A 16,418-nucleotide genomic window follows, 5' to 3' on the forward strand; every position below is an offset into this window, starting at 1 on the left:
GGTTCAGAGCTAACTCTTGCTCCTACGTCCACTCTCCAAGTTTCACTTGAAAATTTATTATAATCCTCAAATTACAGCCTGGTTGTTTTGCAAGTTCACAACCCAACTCGTTGTTTTACAGTTGATTTTTTTTGGATCACCAACTTAAAACCAAATCTCAACCAACCTTGGTTGAATACAGTCCAATTCACGGGCTTGGACAAAGCCTTAACCCCTTGATTTAATCCCTTGATTGAATCAAGTTACAAAATAAGAAATAATTATTTTACAATAGTTACAAGCTTCTTTATACAAGCAGATATATCAATTTAAATAAAAGGGTAAAGGAAGAAAGCCTGTAAACAAAGATGCTGCTAGAAGACTTTGGCTTCTTCTTTTCTTGACCCTCTTCTGATTGACACGAGGTTGAGGATCGCTGAGGCAGCTTTGATTGGAGAGAAAGCTTTGAATTCAACTACTTGCTTTTCTTCTTTCTCTTTTCTTTGAATGGCCCTTGAATGCTCTAAATGAGATGTTTGTCTTGAATACTCTTTTTGGATCCCTCAAATACTTGAATAATTAAAAAAACTATAAAACACACATTCATATAGCCTTCTTCCATAAAAATAGTCGTTAGAAGAGGAAAAAGAGCTGTTCTGCCATATTTGAAAATTCTGACAAACTAGCCATTGGAGTCCCAGCAGATTTAGAGTCGACTCGAGCATTCTGGGAGATGGCTCGCCTGAGGTAGGAGACGTCTCATGCTTGTTGGGAGTCAGCTCGCAATCGGGCTCTTAAAAAGTTGCCTTCTGTCATTTTTGTGGAAGACGGCTCGTGACACTCTGGAGTCGGCTCGCGTTCTGCCTGTTTGAAAATGGCCTACTGTCTTTCTTGAGAGAGACAGCTCATGTATGTCGGGAGACGTCTCGCATTCTGCCTTATTAAAATGGTCTTCTATCTTTACTGAGAGAGACAGCTTGCGTATGTCAGGAGACGTCTCGCATTCTGCTTCATAGAAAATAGTCTTCTGTCTTTACTGAGAGAGACGGCTCGCGTATGTCGGAAGACGGCTCGCGTTCTATCCGGAGAAAAGTGCTGTTCTTGGAGACTACTCGTGCTCAGCTGGAGACGTCTCACACACTGGCACATTTGAGATAGTCTTCTATTTTTACTACGGAAGTCGACTCGCCTTAGTCATGAGTCGACTTGATGATGTGTCAGTCCATTTTCTAAGTGCTAGAGACATTTCGTCCATAGTGGGAGACGTCTCGTGGATTGTCCAATTACAACTAAGGTTCATTCTAAGTGTTTAACTCATCTTAATTTCTTTAAACCTTTTTCTAATGAATTCCTCTTAAGTTTTTATGCATTTTCTCTTGAAACACTCACTTAAATTCATTAGTATATTAAGAAATATACTCAAGTATTTTGGGCTCATCAAAATCAAATAGGAGATCAAACACAATTGATCAACAAAAATTTTATTAAATTTGCTTTTGAAAAATCTAATATGACAGAAAGATTTTATGTCCATGTCAAAAATATATAAATTATTCTTCTCTAACTCTAAAAATTATTGAAGAATATTTAGTGTGGAATGATTCTCTAAAAGATTATAATAAATGGGTGTTTTATAGAAAGTCCATATTGTTGTCTCTATATAACTAACCCTCTTATATAAAACACATCTCTAGTTTTGGATCCAGTAACATGAAAAAATATCTTGTAAAAAAATATAATATAAAGGGTTTACTCAGAAATACTCTTGGATATGGTATTGAAAAATTAACAGATTTTCAGTGAAGGATAAGAAGTAGCTACAATCGGTCATAAGAGTACATTTATTGATTCTATGCATGTTGAGGCACTTATACATTCATCTAATGGTGAGACAGCTCGGTATCAAAATTTGGTGAAATATTGTGATCAAGAACTATTCGGATTGTAAGAATTTTTTTTAAAAAAATTCTTGTGCATTTATTCTATTTGAAATATTTGAATGGTTGGTCTAGCAAAAAATAATTGTCTGAATGCATTTATGAAAAGTGTTACTTTGCCATTATCTTCTTATGAAGCCAAAAAACTAGTAAAAAGGCTAGATCTTAAATATGAAAAGATACACAATTGTCTGAATGACTGTATTTATAACATAGTGAAAATGTTAACCAAGAGTCATGTGAAAAATATGGATCTTCACGATGGAAAAAATATAAAGAATACGAGCATGATTTGTTGAATGAAGTGGATGCTAATGGACTAAAAAAAATAGCCAAAGTTTTGCAGTATTTTTCTCTCATACCTAGATTGAAACGGATGTATGCATCATCGAAGATAGCTTCGTCGATGAGAAGGCATGACTAAGGTCGTACAAAGGATGAAATGTTCAGACACCAAATGGATAGTTTAGCATGAAAAATATTTGATGATAGGCATCACAATTTTGCTTTTGATGTTTGCAGCGTTATATTGGATTTAGCTACGAATGGGTTCAATCCATTCTGAACGATAAGTTCTACATACACCACTTGACCTATTGTTTTGATTCTTTATAATTTGCTGCCATGGATGTGTACGAAACAGTCTTTATTTATTTTATCAATAGTTATTCCAAGTGATAAGGGTCCAGATAATGATATTGATATTTTTCTGCAGCCTTTAATAGAGAAATTAAAGTAGTTATAAGAGGGCATCAATGCATTTGATGCTTTCACTGACCAAACACTTGTGTGGACTATCAATAATTTTTCTGCATATGCTAATTTGTCTAATTAGAGCACTAAGGGGCATATTGCAAGTTCTTGTTATGGGAATTCAACCCATTTGTATTGATTAAAATATGGAGAATAGTTCTGTTATATGGGCCATCGTCGATGGGTAGAAGCAAACCATCCATTATGATTTCAAAATAATTTATTTGATGGTACTAAAGAGTTACGATCTGCCCCTATTCCACCAGTTAGAACTAAAGTTCTTAGGAAAATGCATGGCATCAATTATAGTTATGGTAAGGTCTCCAAATGTTCAAAGAAAAGGGGAAGGTAGGATATTGGAAGCTTAATGAATGAAGGGTTAATAGAGGAGATCACTACTAGGAATCTTGATGCAGGAGTTTTTGATGATGTTGATAACTTCTTTAATAAAGATAACGTATATGGATATGAAAATGACGATAACACAATGGTAGCATCTACACATAAATAGTTATAGAAAAAAAATGAGCATTTTTTTTTATTTACCTTATTGGGAGTAAAATTTTCATCGGCATAATCTTGATACGATGCATATAGAGAAAAATGTTTATAATAACTTGATCGGAATATTATAAATCTTGATGGGAAGACCCAAGATAACTTGAAAGTGTATCGTGATTTGAAAAACATGGGCATAAGACAAGAGCTTCATTCGACAAAGATTGTCAGTGATAGAATTTATATAACTTCTGTATGTTATACAATGTCTACTCAAGAAAAAGATCTTTTTCTAACAATTCTGAAAAATATGAAGGTTTCTGATGGTTATGCATTGAATATTTTACGATTCACAAAGCTCAAAGAGCAGAAACTTTCAAATCTTAAAAGTCATGATGGTCATATTTTGATGCAAGATATCTTTTCATTGGCTTTAAGATATCAATGCTGAAAAAAGTTATTGCAATTATTTCTCAATTGTCATCATTTTTTAAGGCATTATGTTCCAAAGTTCTTGATCCTCAAGAGCTTGATCAATTAGAGTCTCGTGTTGCACTTAAACTTTTCCATATCGAAAAGATCTTTTCTCCTGAGATTTTTATCATTATGATTAACCTACTTATTCACTTAGCTTCAAAAGCTAAACTTAGTGGTCTGATTCACTACTGATGGATGTATCCTCTTGAGAGGTGAGTTTGCTAAGCTCTATAGTCAATCTTTAGAAATCTTTAGCTTCAGCAATATCATACCGATGTTGATATTTCAAACAAAAATTTATTTTGAAGGTTTCTTGTGCACTCAAAGAATTATGTATGCAATTGAGCCCATCCTAAGGGCTCAATTGCTAAAGGATATATTATTAAGAAGTGTTTGATATTTTGTTTAAGATATCTTGAAGGTATAGAGACTATTTTCAATCGACCTCACAGGAATTATGACATTGCAAAGAATGTAGAAGTTTACAAATTCTCATCTGGTGGAGAAGTTCTAGGGAAGGTTGAAAGTATTGTTCTTGACCAAAAATTGTTGGCACAAGCACATCGTTATTTCTTACATTATAGTGACATGATATCAGAGTATTGCTAGATTAGTATGGTTATAAGATAATTTAATTTAATGTCATGTAATATATAATATTCTTAACCAAAAATTTTTTGATTGTGTAGAGAATTTTTAGTTGCTTAGCAACGAGTCAACCATAACATTCGTCCTAATCCAAGGATTGAGCAACGATGGTTGGTTGATTATTTTTTGAATGACTTTTCAAATAGGTTAGATGTTTAATATATTATTTTTTTATAATTTTGGTGGACATTAACATCAAATATTAATCATTAGTTCTATCATATTTTTGAGGTACCAGTGATGATGGAGAGAAATTATTTTGATGAATTAATAGTCATTGCTCGAGGTCCGAATAATATTGTCAACAGATATAATGGGTTCATCATAAATGGTTTTAAATTTCATACTAAAGAGCATGAGAAATTTAGAAAAATCCAAAATAGTGGTGTTATGGTTGAGACGGACAGAAAAACTGATTATGGTACGCTTACAAATATTTATGAGTTAGATCATTATGGAAAGTTTAAGATAGTATTATTTCAATGTGATTGGGTGGATATAAACTTACCTGGAGGTTTGAGGCAAGACACAAATGGGTTCATACTTGTAAATTTTTTAAGGTTGATACATACCGATGTATTATTGAAAGATGACATTCATTTTTTCGTCTCAAGATCGACAAGTGTTTTTTGTATAAGACTCAAAAGATAAAGACTGGTTTGTTATCATTAAGACTAAACCTTGGAACTTGTATGATATGGAAAAAGAGTTAGAACAAGAGTATAATGAGACTTATATTCAGTGTATGCTTTATAATGTTATGCTAACTGATGAACTAAATGTTACAATAAGTTTGGTTAGGACGGATGTTAAACAAAAAAAAATAACAATGCTTGATTCTCAATAGTAAGAAAAATTTACAATACATTGTATGAATTATTGTCTTCTCTTATCATGTTCAGTTAATAAATATTGTTTCTTATTAGTAATTTATTTAATACTAATTTTTTTAATTGATATTGATTTTTATTTATGCATACTAAGTAACATCATGCATCGAAGAAAACGATTCAGAGATGTGGAGTTTCAGCTGTCTCAAGCTGGATCATCTTCTGATATCAGTCCCAACAGTCCCAAGAGCTCCAGCAACATGAGCTCCAGTCTCAGCACGAGCTCCAATCCAGCATGAGCTTCCAGCTGATTACCTAGGCAAGAAGGTTATTATGGATGACTTGTTGATCTAGAATAATTTAATGAAAATAGTATATTTTAATTTCTATTACAATCTAAATATTTTAATATATTTGATTTCAATTATATTTTCATAGATGGATAGGGGAGAGTGAGGACAAAACGGAGATCACTCATGAAAGAAATGTGTGGCAACTTCGTGAGGGTGAGAAGATTGTCATCCGATGCAATGAACTAGGGCAGCCCATGAAAAGGGCTGAAAGCATTTTACCAAATTTTCTAGGATCAGTTGCACAGAAAGGTCAATTGTATTTGCTCAACTATACTAAGTGGAATAATATACTTTCTTTGTATAAGATTGAGCTTCTACGAGTTGTACAGATAAAAAATTAAAATTGATATTGTATATTAATTTGCTTACTATCATAATTATAATTTTTGATTTAATATTGTTATAACATTTTTTACCTTGGTGTAGAGTAAGTCTGTGCTCCCTCTAGAGAGTCATAACTGGGTAATAAGTCCCTCAACCGCAAATGGAAAGAATATTTTCTATTTCTATATATATTATATGTGTTATTATATGACTTCTATTACATATATATTTGGTGTATATATTTGTATACAGAATTTTAAAATATTTTTAATTTTTTTAAAAAAATACTTACGATGTTTTAAAGCATCGTTCAAACATATATCAGTGATGCTTATTTGCATCGTTAAATAGAGATACAAATAAGTGTCGCTAATATAAGATGCTTCAGCGTTGACGCTATTTAAAAGCGTCGACGATTAGCGATGCTTATAAGCATTATTTATTATAACTCACGACACGAACCAAAAGCATTGTAAAATTATTTTTCTATGGTAGCATTGCCGACGTTTTTGCGACGCTTTAGAAAGCATTAGGAATCAAACTAGCGGCGCTTTTTCACGTTGGCAAAACTATTAAAAAGCGTCGACAATGCCAGATGTTCCTGTAGTGTGATATCTTAGGATGTAACTTGGGGATAGAACTTCCTATTTCTATGTCCCAGCCACCATGCACCCACCTAAAAGAGAGGGCTTGAATTGTTGGCTTGGAGTCGCCATCGGCTTTTTATAGCTAAAATAATAAGAAAAAAAAAACAAAGGAGAAAGAGAGGACAAGACTTATCTATGGAATTCTAGCCTAAATAAGGCTCGAAGGTATTATTGAAGAAGGATCAAAAACTGAGGCACCCCTTCTAGCCTGAGGCACAAGGACATAGACCTATACTTACATAGAAGGGCCTAGGGTGCATCCACCACATGCCTATTGAATAAATGGATGATGGATGGTGTTTAGAAACTATGGACTCTAACCCACCATATATGTTGAGATGCTACGAATTCGGCTTACATGATGGACAAAGGTTTTTTCTAGAAGGTAAGATCAAGGGGTCCTGAAAATCCGTCCATCTAGATACCCAAGAAGCAAAGAGAAATCGAAGATCTGCAACATAATGAGCAAGCATAAAAAAGATAAGCAAAAATAAGTGTAAGAATAAGAGAGAGAGCCAACATGTCAAGAGTACTTAATCAGTATCTGAAAACCATATAGATCAAGAGTACTTGTGTATAGAATTCTAATGCCAAGAGAAAGAGTCTCGCTTACATAGTGGAGAATGCACTCGACTACTTGGAAATTTCAGTGAGAATGATATGTCTGGACAAGTCTTCCTTAGATATTCTAAAACATTGACAATGCTTCCATATTTTGTAGGATCTGGAAATGAAGGATCATATGGAGATAGTAAATTTGACCTCAATGCGCGCCGCCGTAGGTGCAGAAATTGTCTAAATGGTCATTTGGGCCAGAACCAATATATCTCAAGCATATTTTGGCTTATTAAGAAATTAAACACCACAAAAAGGATAGGACTTCCATTCCAAGAAAATAGAGAAGCGGACCCAAGTCTTTCATGGCAAATTTATGATCAAGATCACCAACAAAGGAATCCAGAAGCATCGGAGGCTATCACCAATTAAGATAATATCATCTACATACAACAATAGAATAATCTTCCCTTGGTTCATTTGACAAATAGGAGTGAAGAATCATCTGAACTGCAAGAAAATCCAGGGCACAAAATAAATGCCCTTTCGAACCACTGCACATGAGTAGGCCGGCTAGGATCAGCAAAGCCAAGGGATTGACTCATAAAAACAGGCTTGTCTAGATATCCATGCAAAATGGTGTTTTTGACATCTAATTATGAATTGGCCACCCTTTAACAGTTGCAGCTGTAAGCATGGTTTTTATGCTTCTTCCTTCTGGTGTATACCTTGGTACCATCATTGACCTTTAACCTAGTCTTATAAACCCATCAATGCCTAATGCATGCATCAATCTCACGATGAACAAGATCCCACGCATCGTTTGCTGCTAATCTTAGATCGTCAAACGCAAAGCTGCATGTTTAAGGTTGAGTGTGTAGATTTATTAGGCTCCGTAGAAATTTCAAAGTATGTATCGACAGCTGGTGCATATGTGGGATCAGGTTTGAATGTGCCTACTTTAGATGAAGTAGTCATACCATGTGTATTCAAATCATCTTCTTGGGATGCAGATGGTGAAGAAGATTCAACAATAGCAGAAGGCTCGCCAATGATGCTAGAGTAATGTATTGAGTACTGTTAGCCCCAGAACAGGTCAAATTTATCAGCAGCATAGTTAGTCCCTAAGGTAGGGAAAACATCCAAAAGAAAACATCCAAAAGCTCACAAACTATACATTATATGGAAAAGCCTCCACCCAATATCACCTAGGCATAGAGGCATGAAATAACATAGCAGGACCAAGCTCCACCCTATGATGATGCTTCCTTTAAATGATGCCAATTTGGTTCTGCTGTGCTATCATTTTAACAAATTTTTGAAATTTGGCATAAAATTCAAAGAAGTTAGATTTCTTTTTCAAAGGATGATGCCAAGTATAACATGAGAAGTCATCCAAAAGATCATATAAGTATTTAAAGGAGACGGTCCCCATAGATCACAACGAATCTTATTATATTTTTTGATTCGATAAATGGAAGTTTTGTAAATGTACTTAATTGACAACTAGAGCGAACATGAGGATTTTTATTCTATTAATTTACTCTGAAGCTTACTTGAAAACGATTTCAGAAGTGTGCCTCGATCCCCTATTTAGAATTCTATAAAGCATAAAGTCCTCCCTTCTTATTCCCGGATGCCGTGACCTTTCTGGTTCTCTGATCCTTCATAACAAAGCCATTGGCTTTGAATTCACAATACCATGGATATTCTGAAGTAAGCTGAAAAACAGATGGAAGGGGTTTTTTTTATGTCAGGTACTCAAAGAACATCATGCAAAGATATAGACCAGATGTTAGCGTCACCAACGTGAGAGATTCAATTCAATTTCTGTCCATTTCCAACTATAACAAAATTAGAACCGTAATACGGGATGAGATTCTGAAGATATTCTCGATCCTGGATCTTTCACATAGTTATAATAGATTCCAGCGCTTGTGGAATATCTTCAGCCTGAAAAAAATGATTAAACCGATACCAGCAACGTAGTGCATCATGACCACGCTTCTTACAAACTTGACATCTCACCACTTGGATATCCGGGCTTGTTCTAAGATTGATGATTACCTTGTCCTTGATTACCTTATTCTTTATTAATCTGCAAAGAAATTTGAGGAAAGCTACGTCCTTCTGAACTAAAACCTTGTCCCCTTTGTTTCGATTCATTGCCTTTCTATAATTCTTTCCTCCCCCATATGATTTTTGACCATTGAAAACCATTGTGTGATTTACGTCATGGCTGTGACATTTGATCCCTTTTTTTTTTTGCTAAAGCGGGCATTTCATACATCACGGGTACGAATACACCCTATAGAATCAGAATACAAAAGGTCCCGAAGTACTCCGGACATCTCTCTCTCCTCAGCCCATAGGGTGCCTCCTGAATGGCTCGCTACATACACTGCCACCTAGTCGGCCGCCCCACTAGCCTCACGATATACATGCATAGCCTGTAATGTGACATCCTCCCTCACCATCATCCAAATGTCGCAAAGCAAGGAATGAGCACCTCCATGACTACTCGGGCCCCTACGGATCCAGCTAATCACCATGGCCGAGTCACCCTCCAGAAAAACCGAGCTTGCCCGGAGCACCCGGCGTGCGTAGGATAGGCCCATCTAGGCCGCTCGCAACTCTGCCCCTGAAACCTTAATATCAAAAATCTGACAGCCTCCTGCTGCCACCGCATCAGAACTCGGGCCCCTAATAACAAATCCGGCCCCTCCCCTCTTGCCACTATCCAAGATAGAACCATCAAAATTGACCTTGAGGAAACTCGGAGGTGGGGGCTCCAAGGTAAAGAATACCCTATGTGGAGCTGCCGAAGCAATGTGGGGGCTCCAGATGTTTCGAGCTATCAAAGGTCTATGAACTGACTCTATATGAATAATCTCTGCATCCTGAGCATGGGCCCGCTCTATCACGAACCGCAAGGACAATCGGCGCTCACCAAACACCCGGGCGATCCTGGCCAACCATATTTGATACGCTGTACAAGACGCCCTAATAGCCAATCTCTGCATCCGGGGAACACCAGGCCAATGCCGAACCACCTTCAGAAAAATATCCCTCCCACTCCAGGTGTCCCCCAGGATCCCAGTCATACTCCAGACACCTCTTGCCCACACACACTGGAATAGTACATGATCCACCGACTCGTCCATCCCACGATCCGGACATAAGGGGGAAAGGCTCATACCTCGTCTACTCAACGCTAAGCATGTCGGCAAACGCTCCCAAGCCACCTTCCAGAGGAAAAGAGTAACCCTCTAGTGTAGCCCAAACCTCCATACCCAACCACAGTCTAGGCCTGGCTGTGAACCCGGCTGAAGAACCCGAAAAACCTCGCCAATCCCAACGCTGGCTCGACAGGTGGTGCTCCAAATCCTGACATCTGGACCTGCGGATCCCAGAAGGGGAATCACCCGAACCCGCTCTACTAGATGCTCTCCAAACAGCTGGCCCAGCCTATCGCCATCCCACTCTGCCTCCCCCAGCCTGAGCAGGTCAGAAACCCGGAGTCCCACCCCCACCTCAGCACTGAGCATCATCGGCCATAGTCTCAAAGAAAATGCATCCACCCATGGGTCCTCCATCACATCAACGCTCCGTCCGTCGCCGATCAGCCACCTCGAATGCGCCAGGGCTATAGCCACATACCTCCTGATCTCTCGCCACATAAAGGATCTCCTCTGGCAAGCTGTCGCCTGCCCCTCGAGTCCTGCTTGGTCGTACTTGGCTATCATGACCTGGCTCCAGTGACCGTGCAGCTCCAAGACAAACTGTACCGCCCTCCATGCCAAGAGAGCCTCGCGTCGCACCAGAAGTGACTGCACCCTCAGCCCACCCTCGCGCAGTGGCAGACACACTCTCTCCCAGGCCACCAAGTATATCCCGTAGCCCCCCCATAGGAGCCCCAAAGAAAGCTCCGCATAAGCTGCTTAATCCCCTCCAGCACAGTCTTCGACACCGCTGTGTGAGCCATCAGATAAATAGGCATGGAATACAGAACTGACCTGATCAACGTCAATCTCTTCATCATAGAAAGTGATGATGCCCTCCATCCCTCTAATCTGCTCCGCACCCTCTCCAATAAAGTAGAGCACTCTGCCATCTGTAACCTCCTCCCTATGATGGGAACCCTAATATAAACCAGGGCCCTCGTCTGCTCCTGCATCCCCAGAATCATCCTGATCTTCCGTCACACCCTCCCCTCAGTGCTAGGACTGAAAAAGATGGCTGACTTTTGTAGATTGACCCTCTGTCCAAACATCACACAATACTCTGTCAGCACGCCTTGGAGAGCTCCAGCATCTGTCGCCCTCGCCTAGCGAGTAAGAGGCAGTTGTCTTCAAATAACAAATAAGAAATAGGACGGGCACCCAGGGCTGGACTATAGGGTACCAGCTCCTGGTTCCCACAAGCAGCATGCAAAGCACGGAAAAGCACATCAGGGCAAATGATAAATAAAAATAGGGATAGAGGACATCCCTGGCGAAGTCCCATAGTAGCACGGAAGAAGGGCGATGGCATGCCGTTAACCAAAATGGAAAAGCTAGGCCCCTACAGACATACTAGAATCCAGTCAATCCAAGTATGGTGGAATCCAAAGCTCTCTAGTGCCCGCCGTAGAAAGTCCCACCAGATCCGGCCATAGGCACGCTCCATGTCTAATTTCACTACCATCAAACATCGCCTCCTCGAGGCTCGCTGCAGATCCCCCATCATCTTCTGAGCCAGCAAGCTATTGTTTGAGATACTCCTCACCCCCACAAAGGCTCCCTGCTCTTGACTGATAATCCTCGGCATCAGGTTCTTCATCCTCCCCACCATGATCCTCGCCACCACCTTGTACAAGGTAGTGCACAAACTAATGGGTCTGTAGTGACTAGGCTCCGAAGCATCCAGACGCTTCGGTATCAATGTGATGAAGGTGGCCTTCTAATCGTCTACCATCCCCGCTCGGCTGAAATAAAGCTATACTGCCTCCATCACTACCCTCCAAATAATGCACCAATATCTACGAAAGAAGAATAGTAGAAAACCATCCGGTCCAGGGGCCTTATCCTCTGCAAGCCTCCATACCGCCTCCTGCACCTCCAACTCTGACACTGACCGAATCAAGGCTATATTCTCTGTCTCATCAACTCTGATCTCTGACCGGGGTAGCTGACCCGTCTCATATATCTCGCCATCCTCCGTCCACCTAGACCTGAAGAACTCAAATAATACCTGTCTAACTGCCGAATCCTCCTCCACTCGGTGGCCCACCCCAACCCTCAAGGAGTGGATCATATTCCTCTACCTTCTGATGACTGTCGATCGGTGAAAGAAACTAGTGTTCCGGTCGCCATCCTTGACCCACTGGATCCTGGACTTCTGTCTCCAAAAGATCTCCTGCTGGCGCAACAAGGAATGGTGGGAGGCTAGTGATCGCCATAGGTCCACCATATCAACCTCCGTAAGCTCCTCTCCTCGATCCTCCCGCCCCTGGGCGTCCAATATCGCAGCCTCCACCTCCTCTAACCTCCGAAAAATATTGCCGACAAATTTTCGGTTCCATCGACGAAGACGACGTTTGGTGAGCTCCAACATGTGTGACACCCTCTGCATAGCATCACCCCGTACTGTCACACTCCACGCCTCCCTGACTACATCCCAAGACTAGGGATATGACAACCACAGCTTCTCGAAGCGGAAGGGGCTATGATGTGCAGATCTCGAGACTGTAGATAACAAGAGAGGACAGTGATGAGAAGCAATCCGAGCTAGATGACTAACCTGGTAGGCTGAGAAGTGCTGAATCCAGTCCGAAGATGCAATGGCCCTGTCAATCCGCTCCCACACTCTAGCTTTTCCAGATTGATAGTTGCACTAAGCGAAACGAGGTTCAGAGAAGCCATGGTCCACCAGTGCATTCCTCCCCAAAAACTTTCGAAACTCCCTCCTATCCACCGAATTAGAGTATGCTCTACCTCCTCTTTTCTCATCTAAGCTTAAGATACAATTAAAGTCACCTACCACCATGGTCGGTACTCCCTGGGTCAACAAACTAGTCAACTCGCCCCAAAGTATTCTCCTTGTTCGGTAGTCGGTGCTAGCATAAACCCCACATAGTACCCACGGAGGTTCATTTGGTTCTAAAATGACCATCACAACCTGCTAAGAGCAATTGCAAAATACATCCACAGAAGCCATTCCCTGCTTCCACAACATCAGGATACCTCCAGATAAGTTCCGAGACTCCACTGCAAAGGATTCCCAATCACATGCCAACTGCCACTGCACACGACGTAATCCATCTCAGGACACCCGCGTTTCACAAAGGAAACAAATTTCAGGACTATGAAGCTGAACTAACGAATAAGTTTGTGTCCTCTCTCCCAGGGCTATCCACTCCTAGTGCCGAATTAATTTTCCCCACTCCTGGGGCCAACTCACCTCCCTGGATTGAAGCTCTCAACAAATCAACCACCCTCCCATATTCCTGAATTGGTGATCCCTGTCTTGAGCCCCCGAACACACCCCTCATCACCACCGCCCCTACTGGCAAGGGCAATCGTGTCACTGTGGTCGAGCTGCCCAGCTCCTCCGCATTTTCACTCCTCCCAGCTGGGTGTGATGCAGTGGCCGACAGAATAGGTGATCCTCTTGCTGAAGCCCCATCAGGGAGCCACGGGACCTCCTTCTCCTTGCCCGGATCCACCGTTGTATCTCCATCCTGCTTCCTTTCCTCAGCTCGAGCCTGCCCGCCTTCTTCAGTCGCTGCCGTCGGTGACATCAACATCCCGCTCGATAGCTCCTTCCCGCTCGACATGGCACCTCCATCGTCCAAGGAATAGGTAGAGAGCACCACCTTGGCTCGAGCCTGCCCACCGTCTTCAGCCGCTGTCGTCGGCACCGACGGCATCCCGCACGACAGCTCCATCCCTCTCGACGTGGCACCGCCATCATCCAGTGAAGAGGTAGGGAGTAGCGCCAGTGAAGACCCCACGACACCACTGACAGCAGCACCGGCCGACCTCTATCGGGTAGGGGCCCTCGTCGGAGGTAGGGAGGTGCTCCAAAAGTGTCTCCTCCCTTCCTCCCTCCGGCGTCTCTCCAGGTCGTCGAAGGAGGAAGAAGACACTGTTCTGGGCAGGCTCTGGGCCGGCCCACGCACGCTTTTCCTCGCCCTTAACATCGGACTGGGCTTTGTTGGGCTTTTAGCCCGCTTCATCAGGCTTGGGCCCTGGGCTCGGGCCGACCCAGAGGCCACTTGGTGGACCGGCCCTTCCAGGCTCGATTTCTGGCCCATCTCCCCAACTGAGTTTGGGGCCAGCCCGGTCACCGCACCGAGTTGGGTGAACTCGCCGTTCGTGGCCACCGAGCCAACCCGCCTCCCCCTTCTCCAACGATCTCCGCCTTGCCAGCTTGGTTGGCTTTCGCCACCCATCAATATCCATGAGCAACTCAGGAGAGCTCGACGCCACACGGGGAGAACTCGGCCCTGACTCAGGTGACGGGTGTGTCTGTGATGCCTCACCCCTTGACTTGGTCATCTTCTTCACCGGCTTGCTCGCCCTCGGCTATCGGATCTTGGATGTCGACAGCCACGGACCAAAAGGAAGCCGCCTCACCACCACATCCCCCTCCTTTGACTCCAGTGTTGAGGCCTGCCGAACACAGTGGTCGCTCGAAGCTCCAGACATCACCGGATCTGGAGGAAAGGGGCAAGCTTCCTCTCCATGACAAAGGCGAGCACACTTATAACAAAAGCCTGGTAGATTTTCATAGCGGAAGATTTGCCAATGCATATCAGAGCCTACCCGGATGAAGGTCCCCAATCAGATCAGCGCCCGCGCATCCAGCTCCACTTTGACTCATGCAAAGCCTAGCATCCAGCCGAGATTTGTGATCTTGTCCAATGCCAGGGGTCAGCCAGCCTTTGCTGCAATGTTCCAAATCCAGTCTTTCGTCCAATACTCCATTAGCAAGTTAGGTAGCCTAAGCCAAACAACAAGCCGGCTGAGTTGCCTATCACCCGGAACAAAGTTCGGTCGCCACCGCTCCATAGCGAGTAGCTAGCCGGCCACCAGCTATGGTCCGGCTTCCATGGCAGCTTCCCGATCACTCTCCGTCCGAAAGCGGAAAGTAAAGGTTTCATTAGACATCAGGAACTCCTCGACGTCATAATCGAGCTTCCCAACCACCCGCAGCTCACGGCGAATCCACTCCATTGGCACCCGGCGGCCCGCACTATGCACAATCACTGCGGTGTCCCTCCACGCTGCTCTAGCTAGCTCCCCCTCCTCCGACGGTATCTCCACCACATCCGTGAACCGCTGTTTCAGGTCCTCCAGTTCCGCTTCCGAGATCTGATGGTTTGTCCAAATCGGCAGCCTCGTCGTTCCCTTCGCCACCTCCGCCCACGTCCGGCCGATTCTAGCCACCTTTAGTTGAGGCCGTGCCGACTTGTCACCCTGGCCCACCACCTCCGTCTTCCTAAATTCAACCGGACCCGATGACGCCATTCGTGTAGCCCAAGTGTTCGATCCAATAAGCCACTAGTTGCACGAAGATTGACGCACTAACCACCCGGCTCACCACGCCAGCCTATACACCCCAGGTGTTTGGAGGAAGTCCCCACCCGCCGCACGAAGGTTGGCACACCTGTGCACGCATTCCAAGTCTTTTCTTCTTCTCCTTCTCGATAGAGAGGTAGATGCGAGTAGGGAGGTAGATTGACCCTCTGCTCGGACATTTAATCCTTAGCTCGTGGCTTTGCAACAAAGGAACGATTTCACTGAAGGCCAGGACAGGGGGACTTCCGCATAGTTGTAGTAAAGGATTCATACTTCGAGCTTAGAGCATGGATCCTCTGCAGTGCAGTTTTGTGCAGTGGAGTTCTGTACGGTGCTCGATAGCTGCCATGTCATCTTATCAAAGAGACGGGACGGCTATCAAATAGGGCATCCTTATGTGTCATACACAGCACATCGCTGAGGATAGCTATCCATCTTCTGGTGGTGGCCATCGAGCACCGTAAAATCCTGGGTCTTGAACCTAAGAAAATACCAGAAAACGTAAAGATTTACATGATATTTTGGGCATTTACCCTGTTAGCACGTTTGCTTTGTTTCCTTATTGCCCGAAGGAAGATATGTTTCATATTCATGTCAAAAACAGAGGAAGAAAATGGATTCCACCCTTCAACAATACGAGACCATGGCCTTTGAAAGAGCTTACGGATACGCATGTGAGACAACGTAGAAATTGTCTCTTCTCTCTCTCACTCACCCACCCATTCTAACTCTCTTGCTATCGAGAAGCTGTCACCAGTGGACTTCGGCTATCATCCTTCCATGGATCCTAAATCCGTGAGGGTCACCGGACCGTCCTTGCACCCAACTGGCTATGAAATGGCGGCCATCGGCC

The sequence above is a fragment of the Phoenix dactylifera genome, chromosome 9 (genome assembly GCF_009389715.1).
Source record: "Phoenix dactylifera cultivar Barhee BC4 chromosome 9, palm_55x_up_171113_PBpolish2nd_filt_p, whole genome shotgun sequence".
NCBI classification, from domain to species: Eukaryota; Viridiplantae; Streptophyta; class Magnoliopsida; order Arecales; family Arecaceae; genus Phoenix; species Phoenix dactylifera.